This window comes from Impatiens glandulifera, chromosome 6 (genome assembly GCF_907164915.1).
Source record: "Impatiens glandulifera chromosome 6, dImpGla2.1, whole genome shotgun sequence".
NCBI classification, from domain to species: Eukaryota; Viridiplantae; Streptophyta; class Magnoliopsida; order Ericales; family Balsaminaceae; genus Impatiens; species Impatiens glandulifera.
In genome coordinates this window covers 13,411,849-13,430,114 of record NC_061867.1, presented here as the reverse complement: position 1 = coordinate 13,430,114, position 18,266 = coordinate 13,411,849, and the positions used below count along the sequence as shown (strand labels likewise).

General features: G+C 29.8%; 1 pseudogene; it reads right to left on the bottom strand.

Annotated features, from left to right (window-relative positions):
• Window positions 1–450: 450 nt before the first annotated feature.
• Window positions 451–1,458, bottom strand: LOC124942544 (annotated as a pseudogene).
• Window positions 1,459–18,266: the final 16,808 nt, after the last annotated feature.

Genomic DNA, 18,266 nt, shown 5'->3' with positions numbered 1-18,266 from the left:
TATGTTAAGTTATTTACTTAATAACAATATCCCCTAGCAATAATGGAAGAATAACAATTTTCCATTACTCAATAACAATTCGCGTAAGATATTGGAAGAGTAACAATAACAATAATGTAATTCGCGTAAGTGTAATACGCGTAAGTGTAATTCGCGTAAGTGTAATACGCGTAAGTGTAATTCGCGTAAGTGTAATACGCGTAAGTGTAATTCGCGTAAGTGTAATTCGCGTAAGTGTAATTCGCGTAAGTGTAATTCGAGTAAATGCAATTACAGGGGTAAAATGGACATTTCGCAGGGCAAAAAGGCCCATTTTGCAAACATTAGCAGACGCGGGCCTTTTTTGGAATTAAGCCACTTATGAGGGCCATTTCATCAAATTTCCCCTAAAACGCAGTTAAAATGTATTTGATTGATGTTGCCTTTATTTTAAATAGTCTATAATAGTAAGTTAAAATAGATCATTTAATTTCCTATTTCTTCATTGAAGAAGGAAACTAACATTTTGATGAAGGCCAATGCATTATCACCGGTTGGATTAAACAAATGGAAAACATGATCTTCTCCGCCCGTTTCCACGATATCCGCCGTCCCTTTCCAACCGCTCCTTTTCACGGCATCGTAGAAACACCACCCTCTATCCCTCAGCCCGTCTTTCTCCGCCACAAACACCAGCACCCTCTCGGATCCATACTCGGGTTTATTATCGGGTCATCCAACGATTTCACCGAAGGCCAAACGATTCGCCACAAGTTGTCGAAATCAGATTTCACGGCAGCTTTCTCCGCTAATTCCGATCCAATCGATTCCTCTCCTCCGAAAAATGGGTGGACAAGAATTATACCCACCAGCTTTGCTCCCGATGATGATAACCATTCCATTTCCAACCCAACTCGAATACTCATACGGTACGCTATGTTTCCACCGGCGCTATCTCCGGCGAAATAGACACGTTCTAGATCTGCAAAGTTCTTCACCCATTCATCTCCGGCGCTAATAACCCATTTGACAGCTTCCCATGAATCTTCAAACGCGGCCGGCAATGGGTGCTCCGGCGCTCTTCTGTAGTCAACCGAGATTGCGACGATATTGGCGGCGGCCACAAGAGAGTTGAGGAAGTTATGGTAGGGAGGAAAGGAGGCGGTTGCTATGCAAAAACCGCCACCGTGGAAATAGACTAGGAGTGGTAATTTCAGTTTGTGGGTCGATGGATCAAGGGCTGATTTGGGTAGATAAAGGCGGACGGAAATGGCGGTTTCAGGGGAGATAACGACGTCTTTTGATTGAACGCCGGTCTGTTGATCGATCGATGCCGGAGCGACTTCGCAACCCACTAATCTGTCTACTGATCCGTCTTTGTGAATGCGCAGCATGTCCCAAAACGCGTGTACTATTTCGCCGCTGGTGCTCTCTAGAGCCATTAGGAAGATTGTAAGTAATTACTAGCAAGAAAGTATCAAGAAATATATCTTTTTCTTTCAAATCTCATCAAAATAATTATTTATATATAAAAAAGAAATTAACCTTTTTATTGATTTATTTTTTATTTTTCTAAGTTTGAAACAATGTTGACTTTATTTTCACACAAAGATGTTATTTGTGGTGTTTGTTGACATATTGCTTTTAAATTTGGTTGAAAACATCATCCATTTTATTTTATTAATGAAAATAGTGAAGTATAGCTTACAATGTTATAATATTTTATTTGTTTAAGAAATAAAATTAAACAAATTAAATATGTAATAAATAATTTAAAATAAAATCATTTATAAAAAATGATATTTCAAATTAATTTAATTGTAATAAACTTTTAATAAATCTGTAATTTATGGAAATGTTAGATTGAATAAGACCCGACCTATCTATAAATGATGTTTACACATTTATTATGGTAGGGTCAATAAATTTAATTGATTTATAAAAAATATTATTATTATTATTTTTTGTTGAAGGGGAGAGGTAATATCTTGCTACATTTTTTATAAATAAAGAACAATGTACAAACCAAATTTAGAATAATAACAATAAAATAATATAAAAAAGTTTTGGTTCAACAAAATGCCTAGGCTATTTACTATGATCAAATTATAATTAGTTACAAAAAAATACACAAGAATTTACAAGAAACACTCAAAACTCGAGAATTAAAACGTTTTTTTTTTTCATAATTTCACTTAAAAATAAATATTTCTCAACTCACTTCAATTTCAACTCAATATTATGGGGTAATTTTTAACTTACATTAAATAACTAAAATCCAGAAAAAAAAAATAGAGTTTTAGGAGATATGGAATTGTTAACACAATTGCAAATTTATAATTGCAAATTTATAATTGCAAATTTATATTGTATTTTCACTTGTTAGGCAACAAATAAATAATCAAATTAACTGGTTATATATTTTTTTTTTTTTCAATTTTTGTGTTTTCTTAAGTTCATTAATGTAATTTAATTTCGAAGACATAGCTGATAGATAAATCAAATCACTCATATAGATTAATTCTTTTATTATTTGGTTTTTTTCCAACATTAATTTTTTAATAAATAATTAATCTTTAATTTTTGTTGTCTTTAATATGATTCGGACTTTGTATTAACATATTTATCACCCATTTCAACACATTTTAAAAAATTTATTATGAAGATTAATAATTTATTATAGTAAATTTACATAATAAATTAAGAAAAAAAATTATAATTAAACATAATTTTAAATAAGGATATGGTAAGTGTCACATATGTGACAACTAATTAATAAGTTTCTTAGCTTATTTTAATTTCTGAATATGGATAAGATTGGTAAGTGTCACATATGTGACAACTAATTAATAAGTTTCTTACCTTATTTTAATTTCTAAATATGGATAAGATTGATTAAGATTATACTCACTATGCTTATTTATTTTTATATTTGTAATAATATTTAATAATTAATAATATATATTTATATATATATATATATATATATATATTAGTTAATTTTAAATATTAATAAATTACTTAAGTTAAAAAATAATCCATTTTAAAATATTGTATAAATATATTAATTTTATACGTTTTTATTAATATAAATTTTTAAATTTAATTAAAATAAGTAATTAAATAATAAAAAATCAGTATATTGTTTTTTTATTTTTCGAAGTTGAAATGATCACACTACCATGTTGATAATTTCTCTTACGATCATAGGCCTCATCATGACTTGATCGGGCAAGTAGGATGAAGAACAAACAAAACACTATTGATGGTTTTTGACTTAATTCAATCCACTTGCTTCAGAAACCGACTTTGGGACGATATAAATAGTCTCCCATGAGAAAACCAAAGGCAAGATATCAAGTCTCCCATTTCAATCAAACTCAAAGATAAATCCGCCATTAAAATTCCAAGATATTTTTTTGAAAAACTTGAAATTTTCGTGTAAGGCCTTAAGACTCTGCTTTGAGTATTCACAAAACTTCTCTAAAAGCTTAAGAGTGTAGTATTTCGCCGATGTTGCTCTCTAGAGCCATTAGGAAGATTGTAAGTAATTACTAGCAAGAAAGTATCAAGAAATATATCTTTTTCTTTCAAATCTCATCAAAATAATTATTTATATATAAAAAAGAAATTAACCTTTTTATTGATTTATTTTTTATTTTTCTAAGTTTGAGACAATGTTGACTTTATTTTCACACAAAGATGTTATTTGTGGTGTTTGTTGACATATTGGTTTTAAATTTGGTTGAAAACATCATCCATTTTATTTTATTAATGAAAATAGTGAAGTATAGCTTACAATGTTATAATATTTTATTTGTTTAAGAAATAAAATTAAACAAATTAAATATATAATAAATAATTTAAAATAAAATCATTTATAAAAAATGATATTTCAAATTAATTTAATTGTAATAAACTTTTAATAAATCTGTAATTTATGGAAATGTTAGATTGAATAAGGCCTGACTTATAAATGATGTTTACACATTTATTATGGTAGGGTCAATAAATTTAATTGATTTTTATATAATTAATTTCAAAATAATTAAATATTATTTTACTTTTTCTTCATTAATTTATTAACAATATATAAAAATATTTTTTATTTTATTTTGATAAATTAATTTTATCATTATATTTTTTGTTTATCGAAGAAGATATATTATATGTTGCTAGACAACTAAATACTGTACAAACCAATTAAATTTACTGATAATATTTTAATAATTAAAAAGTGAACCAAGAAAATAATAATAATAAAATAGCACAAAAAAAATTATTGTGATTCAACAAAATGCCTACATTCATTTTTAGAATAGAGTATGACTATTCACTATTATCCAGACCATCATTTACAAGAGTACTCAAAAGTCAAAACTCGAGAATTAAAACATTCTTTCACACAACTTCACTTAAAAATAAATTTATCAACCCACTTCAGATTTCAGCTCTATATTATATATAGGGTAATTTCTAATTTACATTAAAATAACTAAAATCTAAAATTCTTTTTAGAGTTTGAGGACAAGTGAAATAGGAAATATGGAATTCTTGAAGTGTCAAAGCAAAAAAAAAAATGTAAATTAACTTGTTATATTCTTTTATTTTTCTCCCAATTGTTGTGTTTTCTTGTGAAATTTAGTTTCACGGTGTAATTTTCAAGACATAGATCAATCAATCAAATCACTCATCTAGATTAATAATTTCATTTTTGAGTTATTTCCTAACATTAATTTTTCAAAAAATAATTAATTTTTATTTTGTATTTTTGTCTTTAATATGGACTTTGTATTAGCCTATTCATGATTAATTTCAACATATTTTAAATAATTTATTATGAAGATTAATATTTGTTTACAGTAAATTTAAATAATAAAATTAACACAAAAAATTATAATTAAATATTATTTAAATAAGCATAGGTTAAATGTCACATTTGTGACAACTAATTAATAAGTTTCTTAACTTATTTTAATTTCCGAACATGGATATGATTGATTAAGTTTATACTCACTATTTTTATTTATTTTTATATTTGTAATAATATTTAATAATTAATATTATATATATATATATTATTTAATTTTAAATATTAATAAATTACTTAAGTTAAAAATTAATCTATTTTAAAATAAATTGAATAAATATATTAATTCTATAAGTTTTTATTAATATAAATTTTTTAATTAAATGAAAATAAGTAATTAAATAAATAGTTTTTCAGTATATTGTTTTTTTACTTTTTTTTTTCGTAAATGAAGTTGAAATGATTACCCTACTTACAATAGTGATAATTTCTCCTACGATCATAGTCATCATCATTACAAGATCGGGCAAGTAGAATGAAGAACATACAAAACACCATTAATTGATGATTTTTGACTTAATTCGATCCACTTGCTTCACAAACCGATTTCGGGAAGTTATAAATAGCTTCCCTTAAGAAAACCAAACGCAAGATATCAAGTCTCCCCCTCTCAATCAAGCACAAAGTAAAATCCGTCATTAAAATTTCAAGATTTTATTGGAAAACTTGAATTTTTCGTGCAAGGCCTTAAAGCTCTGATTTGAGTATTCACGAAGCTTTTTTAAGAGCTGAGAAGTGTTCTCCAACACAAAATAAGCATTCAATCACCCTCTAATTCAATCTACCAGTTTGAAAGTGAAAATTTTAAATTTCAGTTTTAACAGTTTCATATACTCCCTGGTTATTGGATTTCTTGATTGGAAAATGATTATAAGATCATTTATAAGATTTATGTTAAAGTAAAACTCAATTAATCAACCTAAATAAAAACCCACAAATTTGAATTTTAAAAAAAAAAATTCAAAATCGGGTTTCTTTTCTTGAGTTATTGCTCAAGAACAACAACTCGAAAAGCTTCCCCAATATGTTTCTAATGATGTTGGGAAACTCTTTGGACCAGTTCCAATCCACCCCGATCAGGTTTGATCAAAGACCAAAATTTTTATAAAAAATAAAAATTTGAATTCTTGATTGGTCAAAACAAACCGTCAGTGTTTATGTTTTGATTCTATTCAACCATATGCAACTTAAGTAGGTTATTTATAAGCTCATTATCCTTCATCAAAGCCCAAAAACAAGAAACCCATTTTTTTTTTTACCAAAATTGGTTGATATGAATGGAACCTCTTCCCAATCGAATGATACATCGGGGAGACATTAAACATGATCCTAAGAACTATTTGAAGCTTCCCATGCCCTTGGATAAAAGGATCTAGGCCTCAAACAAAAATATCACAACCTGTAGTTTTTATGCTCTTGAAGATTAGAGAAACTTAACTCGAGCTAACCCCTGACTAATACTCCTTTGCATCTAGAACCAGGGAAAATTATCCCCAGGTTAACCCCCGATCGAGAATCATCAGCACCTAAGACCGAGGAAAATTAGCCTCAGGTTAATCCATGACCGATTATTCCTCTGTACCCCGACCGAGGAATTTAGCACATTCACCAAGGATCCCTGAACCCCGACCGAGGATTTCAGCAACCCGACCAAGGATTTCAACACCCTGATTGAGGGATTTCAGCACCTCAACCGAGAATCCCATGACCTCGACCAAGGGGGTTCTGACCCAAGATCAAGGGTTTTAGCCCCAACCAAAAAAATTTGCACCTAGGACCGAGAGTACTGGTCTTAGCGCATGTTTGGTTCTATCTTTTAAATTCCAAAATTATTTTTGTAATTTTAGGATCTAACCATTTTCTACAAATTCAAAAAATATACTAAATGATTTCAAAATACTTTTAGAATATTTTATAAAAAATATTTTGATAATGGCTTGTTTGAGATTTATTTTTAAACCATAATGTCTTTTAACTAATATTTTAAGATATGTTCCTCCTTAGTCGTCATCAACAACATGTACCAGCACTTAAATATTGTTATTATATTTTTTTAAATACCAAAAAATATGTGAATGCCTAGGATTTGAAAAATAATTTGTTAAAATAAACGTTATACAATCAATTTTAAAAAAACCAAGATTTTATAAAGTAGATACCGTTTTTAACGGGTATGGAGGATGTAGCGTAAAAACTCTTTCCCAAGTATCACTAAACTACGAGCCAAAAAGAAACTTTAGTCAAAATACATTTGATATGTATACATTTTTATTGAATTTAAATTTAAATTAATTAGCGACTCTTTATCAAATGAATAGTCTTTTAAATTAATTAATTTTTAATCCATTTAAAGTAAGATTTCTTTAATCAAACTTTTATTTGATTATTCCAAATCTAGGAGATTATTCGAAATTTGATCAAAAATTAATTATTGTTATAATTAATTTCAAAATATCAGGATTAATTTCAAAATATCATGATATATTTTTATAAATCTTTTAAAACCACATTTTATCTAAAAGATGCTTGACACGAAAATCGATGTTATAATTTCTTGAACTCGAGCTTTTTTTGGGACAAAATTTTTCCGAGGGTTACAATTTTAATTAAACAGGAAATTTTATAATTAATGTAAGACAAAAATAAAAAAATATTGTTTTTATCGTTATTGATGTTAGTTAGGTAGTTAAAAAAAACTGAAAATATATATTTTTGTTTGAATCATTTGAATAATCATAAATCAAATTTATTCTAAATCGAACTCAATCCAAACTAAAATAATTAATCCAAATTAGTATTTCGTTTTTGGATCGATTGGTTTAAGAATTAATCCGTTAAATGCATAAAAACTTATTTAAGGTTACTTAATAAATTTCCACATTAACTTGTATCCTCCCAAATGTCGAAGATGCATTAGCCAATGTCTAAATGTCTAATTGCACTAATCAATGTCTAGATTTCAATGTCATCTCCGTTTAATCCAAAGTTTCCCTAGGGCAACTTAATAGTTTATGACGTTAAGTAAGTCCAAAAAATGTTGATAACTTGTTATAAGGAAACGAATTAGTAAACATATTAGCATGATTGTCAATAGTTCCTACCTTCTTCATCTTTATCATATTCTCACATATTTTCCAAATGCATTAATCAATGTCGAGATGACCTAGATGCATTAGTCAATGTCGAGATAACCCAAATGCGTTAGTCAATGCATTCTCTGCATTAGTCACATTTTGCTCTTTGATAACCCTTCCAACATGTTAGCACGAAATGTGCTCAAGCTAAGAAAGAAGAGTAGAGAATACTGAAAGACTAGGAAGAAAAAAAGCAAGCAAATAAAACAGAGGAGTCTAACATCAAAGATCAAAATGTGGAGGAAGAGTAAGAAGTTGAAGCGAAGGAGGACTCTAAAAAGGAAGAAATTAATGTGATTGAAGAAAATAGGGTAAAGGGGACTCTAATTAAGAAGAGGATAAATGTTATAATGAAACAGATGTTGAGAAAGAAGATGAATGTTGATTCTCAAACAAGTCAAGTTGTAGTAGAGGAAAATACTTAGACTAATGAAGTAGAGGATACCAAGACTGATACAGAGGATACCAAAACTAATACTAAAGGAAACAAAGGCAAGAATCCTAAAATTCTAGTAGAGGACAACAAATATAAGAAACTTGAAGTCCTGAAAAAGAATTTTTTTCTATCAGATTAACACGGGTTCATACAAACAAATATTATATCGTGGGAATAATCAAGATTTATCATCTTCTTTCATTCAATCTTCTTTCATCGCAAGAGGAAGGAGAAGAAGGTTTTATGATGCAATAGATTTATATATAAACAAAACCCTGATTGGGGTAGTTAGGATCTGTTTTTGATTGCATTTTTTTTATTTGTAATCTTTGTTGTTTGTTTTTTTTTGTGAATGCTACTAATCAGTTTCTTTAGGGACTTTTGATTATTATCCTTTAATTATAGCTAGAGTTTGTCTAGCTTTGATTCTTGACCCTCCCACTTTTTCAATTTTTAATGAAATGATATTAACTATTTTCCAAAAATAATTATATAATTCATATGCTTTAGTCAATGTCATGATGGCTCAAATCCATTAGTCAATGCGAGATGACCTAAATAGATTATTTTCTACCTCGTTAATCGTTTTTCTCGGATAACAAATTCGATATAGGACATGAATTGATGAACTCAACTCTTGATACACCATCACTTATTTTCTCTCCCTTTTTTCAGCATTTAGGGTGGTTTCATAGCCCGAGGGGTGTGAAGTCGGATCCTCCTCATTAAAATCGGCTGGCTCATTTAATCTAGCCTCAACATGCTCAACATCTCTCCCAACCATATCAAATCTTTCCAAATCTATCATCTCAATAACTAGCCTTTCAACATCTGTAATGTTAGCCATATGGATCCGATCAACATAATATGTGGTTTTCACTAACTCTCTCGATAACCTTAACGAAGTCGACGACACTAACACATGCTTATTTGACAAAGACTCCACTTCGTTTTCCGATGAAGAAGATCACGGTGAAGAAGACACGACAATAGAACGTTCATGCCACATCATCATCTTATACACATGCGTCCCGTTATCAATACAAATGGATTCAGGGTAACGACTATGTGAATCAAAATGATGCACCTTAATTTTAACTCAACTATTCTCCTACACTAATTGAGTATCATCGCCAAGTTTAATAAATCTCTCAAGATCATTATTGGCCCTACTAAGAAGATCATGATTCTTTTTCCCAAAAAAGAAGATCATGATTCCATATATCTGTTATCAATCCAAATAATCGAATTCATGTGTCCTCCCTATCTACGAACGTTCTTATGTTGTGTTCGGGCGCAACAATATATGTGTTTTCAATATTATTTTATCAACCATCAATGAGTCGTTGGATTCCTTTTTCAACTAAAGGTTTACTACACTTATCAATTGACATGATAAATTTTATTTCAAATTCTTTACATAAAGCAACATATATTCCTCGAGAATTGAATCAATACCAAAAGACGTCCACATTAGGTCCAAGTCCAAGACGCCCTCGATTCCAAGTCGACGTCTGAAGAACCCGGCGTAACAGTTTTAATTGGATCAAATCAACTTTCATCGTTCTTTTTTTTCTCGTTATTAATTTCCGAGATAGCCACAACTTCTAGGTGCGCCTCCAACATTTAAAATTCAAAAGTAGGTCCGACAAGAATCACTTTTGTCCAGTCGACTCAAACAACTCGTTTCTTATTGCCTACCATTGTTACAAAGGTATGAACTTTGTCCACAATAGGAACGGGTTGCACCAATATAGGCCTAGTTTGTTGTCTAGATTGTGTGCTAACAAGAGACCTCTCATTCCTTTAATTTTGGACACGGAGTCTAGTCGAGAACCAACCCCCTTCTAGAACCCTTCTTCTACCACCAATGACATTCACAATACCATGCATAACTTCCCTAAACTCAGACGCGTAAGACGCCCTCCGAGGTTGCTGAGAAAACTGATTTAAGACCGATGACCAATGTGACCCTTCGGCTCCTCCGACCCTCTTACAATGTTTTGCGTCATTTTACCATGAACACTCATATGAGGTTGTTCGTCTTAGCTTCCTTTAATAGTTATTTCTCAATGTATATAGACTATAATTTGAATAATTTATTGTCTAACCTTAATGTTTAGAGATTATTAATGCATTTTTCTTTGTATTTTTATTATTAATTTTGAATGTCCAATTTATCAATCATGTGATTTATATCATTTAGTAAAAAGTATTATTTGAAAAGAGTGTTTTATCTCATTTAGTATAAAAAAAATATATTGTAGTTATTCCAACTAAATTGCTTATTTGATGAAAGATTAGGGTAGACACTCAATTCCCATTTTTGACTAGTACAACTAGTAATAGGTATTTGATTTTGTTTTTGCTTAGAATTTTAATAGATGCTTTGAATTATTCGAGGAAATAATTGATTGGTGATGGGAGTGTTGGATTTTTAATCCAAGTCAAACATATGATCCAATTTGTCAATCATCAGCTCTACCTAGACAATCTTTCCAATTAACTTTGATAATATAAGTCAATTATTGGGATTATAGGTTAGTAAACTTTTAATCTTTCAAACTGAATATTTTAAAATGTTGCTTGATTTTAGAATATCATTTTAATATTTGCATTAAATATTTTAATAATATAATTTTGGGGAAAGATACAGTAATAGCCGTCGGCATTCTGTTCTTTTTTTGCAATGGTTATAAGCTGTCAGCGTAGCCTACTCTTGGCGATGGCTCTTAAGTGTTCGGTATCTGTATTTTCAGACAATATCAAAATAATACCCTTTTTCGCTTTTAATGACTTATATATCTTCTTCATTGTCATCATTCACTTGAAATATGTTTTCCTTTTTTTTGGCTTGTTTTAATAATTTTTTATATGATAGTTAACATCTTAAATTTCACAATTATAAAATTTTGCATCTGTATATCTACAAACTAAGTGATGTTTGAATTTATACATACTGTGTCTCACATTACCTTACCACAAAATTGATAATTTACTTTTTTTTTTCTGAATTATATATCAATGTAACAACATTGTCATTTCAATATCAAATAAATTAAATAGTTTTGAAAAAAATAATTAAGCAAATGCAAATTAACCCAGCTCTATGTGGTTTTATAATTAATCAAAGTAAGCCCATGGTTTATGGAAGACCACCATAAGACATTCCAATATTTTTTATAATTTTAAAAACTTTTGTATGTTTTGATGAGTTTGTGTTCACATTAGAATGTTAATTTCAATTTCACAATAATTCGTATTATATTACAATTAACTTCTTAGGTTTGAAAAAATTTAATAAAAATAATTTAAATATATTATTTATATTATTAAGATATTTGTTAGATATAAGAAAATAGGATAACTCAAGTATTAAGAGTTTATGTTTAGAATTAGTTTGACGAGTTAATTTACTAAATTAAAACAAAATATAGGTTCGGCATCTTAACATTTGAAATTGAAAAAGAATGAATATTGGTTCAACATTTAAATTCCTAAATTAAAAAAAAAAAATAGTTTAAAATGTGAAGTTACTAAATTTAAAAATATATATAGATTTTACGGTTTAACTTTCTAAATTAAAAAGAAACCAATTATTAGTTTAACCTGTTAACTTTGTTGTAAAGATAGAATAATAATATATTTTTTTTGTTTAAAAAATATATAAAAAAAAAATTACAATTCTGATATTAAAAAAAATGAAATTCAGATTTATGAAAACACATTTGAATCCTCAATCAAATCAAACTTAGGAATTGGACCCCTAATTTTAATTTCAGTTACCAAACACACCTACTAATATTTAAGAACAACGTACTATTTTTTTGTAAATTAAAATAATATTAAAGAGTGGTAAGCACTAAAAATCTACACTCAATTTATAATATTAAAGTAATTATTTTGACTTATTTTTAATAAATAAAATTAAAATGATTAACCCAATAACAAAAACTAATTAAACAATTAATTAGAATAATTATTATGATAATTAAAGCCTAATTAATTAAAGAAAACAGTCAAAATAATAAAATAAAATTATTTGAGATAAATGTTGTACTCATTTATTTAAAAATAATTTGAGAAAAATTAAGGGACATAATAAATAATTTAGAATGAATTGTTGTATCCATTTCATTTATTTTAATATTTTGTGTATTTAAAAAATCAATATTAAAGCCAAAAGTGTTAAAGAAAAATAAATTTTAAACAAACTATTAAACTTTTAAAATAAAATTAAATCTGTAATCGTATATAGCCAAAAATAGAAGGAAAAATTCTAACAGGAGACGCATCGGATGGACACTGGAACCGCATCCAACAACTTAGGGCGCTCCACGTAGTTGGTCGTAGCCGAGGGAAAGCACGCACGTGAGACAGTAGATTCGCTAACGCCTGTTAGCCAAAACGCCAACAAAACGCCCAAACAGAATGCTGACAGAACGCCAAACACGTATGAAATTTTCAGCCTCCGATCTTCTTCTTCATCGCGATGCCGAGTAGATAAGGATGAAGAACCGTGGTTGATTTTTCCGACTTAGAACTCAATCGTTAGTCCTGTTAGGAAATGAGTCAACAATAGTAGGGGGTTGACCAAGTATTGTTAACCGTGAAAACCTTCGTTTAATATTAACTATGTTAGAAGTTAATATATATTTCTATTATTCACAAGTCTTCACAAACTCTTGAACAAAGTCAAGTGCGGAACTGTTTGTTTAGACTGGAAGCGACAGATAAAGAGTAAGAAGATTCAGAATGAAAAGAACACAAGACACAAAGTTTGTTTATGGATGTCCGGAGCAAACTCTCATACGTCAACCCTTCTTCTCAACATTGAGAAGAATATACACTAGAAGATTTGGTTTGAACACAACACTTACACAAACCCAGTCAGACAACTAGGACTTAGACAATGCATGTTTCCAAACTTCTAGTACTACACACTCTGTTAAACAGAACAACCCCTGTTTAACTTATAATACTAAATCTCATACAAAAATATCAGTGAATGTAATACAACTTAGTGATCTAGCAAGCTTGAATACTCTTAAATTTTAGAGCTTGAGCGCTTGATAGAAAGTTCACACACAATGCTTAAGACTCGTGAAATTAGTAAAAATCAGTGTCAAAATTCAGATTGCGAAAAACCGAGAGAGATGCAAATTGTCTTCTAACTTCTTCTTAAACAGATAACTCCTCAACGGACAAATTTGCTTCAGAGGAAACATGTCCTATTTCGGTTGGATGTGTGCCAGGGTAGTACATCAGAGGATATTCTTTTGATCGTGGATGTATTGGATGAAGATAGTGCGCTGAATATTCTATAAAGAGATCGTGGTGTACTAGGAACATACATCACATGAAATTTGAATTAGTTTGGCATGCGACAGTCTTCTATAGGTTTAGTTCGGCTGCTGTGTCAGACTACCAATAATAGATTTGATCAAGAATCGAATGTGCTTAACAAAATCCAAATACCGAGTTTGATCAAATACCGGAAATGCTTCATAAAACTAAAGTTCTGGAAAAATCGGAAGCGATTCATATAAAACCGAATTTGATCAAATACCAAAAGCACATTGTATAAGACCGAACTGGTTAAATAATGGAACGCTTTGTATAAAACCAAACTGATTTAATACTGTAAGTTCTTCATATAAAACCGAACTGGTTAAAATACCTGAAGCGTGTTGCATAAAACCGAACTTATTAAATACCGAAAGCTCTTTGTATAAAACCAAACTAGTTAAAATACCGGAAGCGCCTTGTATAAAATCGAACTGGTTAAATATCGGAAGAACCTTGTATAAAACTGAACTAGTTAAATACCGAAAGCACCTCTCTAAAATACCGAAGAGAACATAAATCGGAAGCGTTTCTCCAAAAACCGATTTAGACAAAATACTGAAAGTGCCTATCCAAAAACCGATTTGGACAAAAATACCGGACGCGCTTCTCCAAAACTAATGTTTTGGAAAACCGAAAGCGCCTAGAAAAGGTTAAGCCGATCAAAATAACGGAAGCACTTCTGCAAAACCGAAGCCGATCAGAAACCGAACGCGCTTCTCCAAAACTGAAGCCGAATAAAAAACTGGAAGCGCTTCTCCAAAAATCAATTTGGACAAAATACTGGACGCGTTTCATGCAAAAACTGAAATTGATCAAATACCGAATTTGATCAACTACCGGACTTGATTCCCATTTTGTTTTTCTTCACTTTGACCCTACACATAAACAATTTAACACGCCTTAGTCTTATTAATACAATTATAATTAATAAAAGATTTTACCTTAACTATTTCTCCATTTTTGATTATTTAAACTAAATTATCAAAACCCGGTAAAGTCATTATAATGAATGTCCTAGATTAATTAAATTTGATAATTTCTCCCTTTTTGATTATTTAAACTAAATTATCAAAATCCGGTAAGTTTATAACGTCGATTAATTATCCCAAGTTAATTAGCGACTTTAATCTAACAACTTCTCTCTCTTTGATTGTTTAGAATAAATTATCAAAGTAGTGATATATATCTAGTAGTCCACCATTTCGGCTCATTTAAAACTTGAAATGATCACTCTACGAAGGTGGTCATTTCTACCTATCAAAATAAGGATGAATCACCCTTATTCCGGCGACTTAAGCCAACAATGGTAAAAAACCATTAATAAATTTTGTCGATTTAGGCTTGTAGAGCCTACACCAACTCAAGACGAGTATAAATAGACCTTCTAAGTCGTTCTTAAACTAGTGAATCCAATCTCCACTCTTAAATCACGATTTTACCCAAGTTGAGAAACCTAATAAGAGATGAGTAAAATTAGCCTAAATAATGTAATGCAATAAAATTATACAACAATTGTAACTCACTCTTGTCTTGAAATAGGCTACGTAACGTCTATCAAACTCATCAATTTGTATGAAATGATCATCATATTCTCACTTGAACTCACTGCATACAATTTGAATGAAACATTGAGTCCATGCATGTAAATCAGAAGATAAATGTACAAGTAATTGAGCATTTACTTGTAAATAGATTCTGTATCCGGACAGTTCTTTAATATGTAAGAGTGTGCCTTCTATCGATCACCCGGTTCGTACGTGTACATAATTCCTTTTGATAACTCTTCCAAATATCTAAATACAGATATGGTTGAATCTCACACTGAAGTACGCGGGATAACTTAATCTTCCAAATATCTTGCACATAAGTTCATATTTTCATTCACTATATAACTCTCACTAATATTTTCATCTCACTATAGGAAGAAGATATTCTAATATAATATGAAAATTGTGACTTTTTAAACCCTGAATCTTCTTTTCATCCAAGTCAACACAGTCCGCAACATTAGAACTGAATCCTTCCAATATCTTTATTTTTTTTTTCAAAATTTCACAAAAAAAAATATTTTTACTAGGAAAAAGTGCGTATGAGGCAGAGGGACATTGGAGAACTCCATCAACCTCTAAGGGATGTAATGAGTGTCTTATGTCTATCAATTGTAAATTTTTTTGAGTCTCCAGTCCATCTTTCATCGTCTCTTTCACATCCTTCATTGTTCCGACAATGCTATCGCAATTTTTTTTCTCAATATGCATGACATCTAGATTATGTCTTAACAATAGAGTTTTCAATTATGATAGAGTAAAGAATATAGATAATTTGTTCCAATTATCTCTTCGCACATCATGATGGATTTTCATTCTTTTTGAATGATTTTTACTTAAAACAATGTCTTTTAGATTTCGAGTTTGCATATAGGCTTTTGTACCTGACAATAATGGTGGGCATTTGATATTATGTATTACCGTTAAAGACTTGACATTCTTTTCGGAATCTGTGGTTAGGGGGGAGAAAATGCATGTGACACTTGTAACACTCTTTTTCCATTTGTCAATTTCATTAAAGCGGTACCACTATTACAACACGGACAAGCCAATTTTCCCTTAGTAATATAACTGAATAGGTTTGCATATGCAGGAAAGTCGTTAATAGTCCATAACAATGCATGTTAAAATACTCTAGAAGTGGATGCATCAAATGTTCGAGCACATGTATGCCATAAGGCCTGCAATTTCTCAATCAACGGTTATAGAAAAATATCAATCACATCAACGGGACTCTTAAGGCCAGGAATCAACATGGATAACATAAAGTTACTTGAGTCCATATATATTATCGGTGGTACATTGTAAGGTATTATAACAATCGACCAAATGTTGTACGATTTTTTTACATTAATAAATGACTGAAACCCATCACCAGCCAAACAAAGTTGTACGTTTTGGGGCTCTAGTGAAAAATTAGTGTAGTGTTCATCAAACAATTTCTAGGTCATAGAATCTGCGGGATGCATCAAGACTTATCGTCTCCTCGACTATCTTTGTGACAACTCATTAGTGGAGACATTTTAAGACATGTATTACCTTTGCAGCCTTGGTGTCAATGGAAAATAACGTAGCACCTTAGCTGGAATGTATTTTCCATTATATTTTTTCTAAACTACACCACTTGACTTATCAATCTTTCATCTTGAGATGCCACACACCTTGCAATATTGTAGATCATTATCCTGCTTATGGTAAATCATACAATTATTATTACATACGTTGATCTTATCATATGTAATAATTTTTTTACACTCAAAATAAGAATTAGGTAAATGAGAATTTACTGATAAAATCTCATTTTGAGCAAATTTAGCAATATGTCGAATGATGTATTTATCCATTGACCAACATTCTTAATATGAAGCAACTTTAATAATGTGGAAGCCTTTGAAATACGAGAACCTTCATACAAATAATTCTTTGAATCATCTAACAATTTGTAGAAGGTTTTATCATCGTCAACCGGATCTTTAGAACTAGAGTATTGAATGTTGAGATACAAATCATTGAGAATATGTTCCATATACTAGTCATTACCATAGTTAAAAATGTCTTCGATAAACACTGTATACTATTCTTCTATAATATTCCTTTTAACATCATATTCGTTATTTGATTCGTCGTCATCATCATTACCAATAAAATCAACGTCATCATCAACAATATCATTGTTGGACTTCCTTTCACCGTGAAAATGACCAAAAATCATAGTTCATTCTTATACCGTGTATAATAAGATGTCTCTTCACAACACTAACACTTTCATAGTTTCAATTTTCACATTTAACGCAAGGACATGCAATATTTTCCCTTCTAGTAGCGTATTGAGCAAAGTTTAGGAATTGCTAACGCATTTCATATATTGTGGATGATCTCAACGTAGGAGCATCCAACATTTGTCAGAAATTTCCTTTCTCCACTATAATCTTGGTATATATCAAATTTTAGAAAATTATTTATCAAAGTTTCCAAATAAATCTAGGTATATATGACTTATATTCAGAAATTAGATTCAAAATTTGATAATAGTCTAATTAAATAATAAGTAGACCCAATTCTGAATTAGAAAAACCAATAATAAAATATGAGTCACTTTCATTATATGATGTTATAATAAGGCAATTCAAAATAACAAGCTACTAATTAAATTATAATCACCAATTTCATTATATGATGTCAGAAAATTGAAAGTTATAAACCTTTATTGTCTTTTATATAATTAGGGCTTATTTAATTATTAATGGGTTTGGGCATGTATGTATAAGTAATTTAGAGTTTCTAGGCTAATTACTCCTTTATAAGGATTGTTTGTAAGACTATTCACAGCAGGGTATCAAAATTTTCATTTAATACCCTATCACGTCATCTTAACACCTATTTTAAAACCCACTTTTTAGCATATCCTACAGCAGAGTGTTATTCAAGATATCAAAATTACTTTTTCACTT